Consider the following 550-nt stretch of genomic DNA (forward strand, 5'->3'; position numbering starts at 1 on the left):
ATCTTTGCTGGATTAAGTGGTCAATCTATCTAAGATGGACCATTTAAAGACTTTTCAAGGTCTCCTAAAGAGGATGGCTGACACCTTAGAAATCCTTTGGAAGTTGTACAAGAATAGTAACATAAATAGTTTGATGCATTACACCGTGCAATTCAAGGTCGATTGGCAATGCCCATACACAAAGGTATCCTTGAACCAGTCAGGGATCTATGGCAGACCCAGCCTCCATCTTAGCTATTTCCCAAACAAAAAGAGCATCTATACTGAGTCCTTCCAAAAGGTTTTGAGTATTGTTATACTCCTCATGTTCCAGCTCTTTAACAGTGGCTGCTGTTCATGAGAAAGCTAAGCAATACAGTTAGCCAAAGTCAACACCAAGGGGTAAACATTTGAAAAAAATAGACCTATTCAGGAGAAGGTGTATTCCTGCACTAGCTTTCAGATTGCCAATTACCATGCTTAGCTAGCCAAATATGACTACCTTCAATGAGACAAGATTTCCTAGTTTATAGGAAAACTTTCAGAGGACTCAAGGGTAGAGCTAAATTCC

Source organism: Terrapene carolina, unplaced genomic scaffold (genome assembly GCF_002925995.2).
Source record: "Terrapene carolina triunguis isolate 2854851 unplaced genomic scaffold, T_m_triunguis-2.0 Scaffold57, whole genome shotgun sequence".
In the NCBI taxonomy this organism is placed as follows: domain Eukaryota; kingdom Metazoa; phylum Chordata; order Testudines; family Emydidae; genus Terrapene; species Terrapene triunguis.